This window comes from Arachis ipaensis, chromosome B05 (genome assembly GCF_000816755.2).
Source record: "Arachis ipaensis cultivar K30076 chromosome B05, Araip1.1, whole genome shotgun sequence".
In the NCBI taxonomy this organism is placed as follows: Eukaryota; Viridiplantae; Streptophyta; class Magnoliopsida; order Fabales; family Fabaceae; genus Arachis; species Arachis ipaensis.
The window spans coordinates 64,044,215-64,044,671 of NC_029789.2; positions in this window are offsets into that span (position 1 = coordinate 64,044,215).

Here is a 457-nt window from a genome sequence, read left to right on the forward strand (position 1 = left end):
TAGTTAGTAATATATTTATTAAAATATACTATATAATACAAAGAGAAAACTTGTCCCAGTGGTTGCAAGTTCTTTTGCAACTTGAATAACTCAAGTTCGAACCCCAATAGCGCTTAGTATTTATTATAAATTTTTGAAATTGAGTGATGCTGACTCAGCGGGTCAACCGGTCTGGTTCGAGTCTCGGTTTAGACCGGGTTTGACTGGGTTTTCCGAGTTTGACCGATTCGTTTACTTATCCGGTTAAAATGTTAACTGGACCGATTTAAGATCCGGTTTATCAATTTTCCAGTCAAACTGGACCGGATTTGATAACTATGCATAAACATGACTCATAGTATGCTCAGAAGCATAGTTAGTCTGTCCCTCAGGTTCTACAGGAACAAACACAGAGCTTTATGCTTAAGTCGTAAAACAGAGGTGGTGTGGTATTATGACCTCTAAAATAATATATATA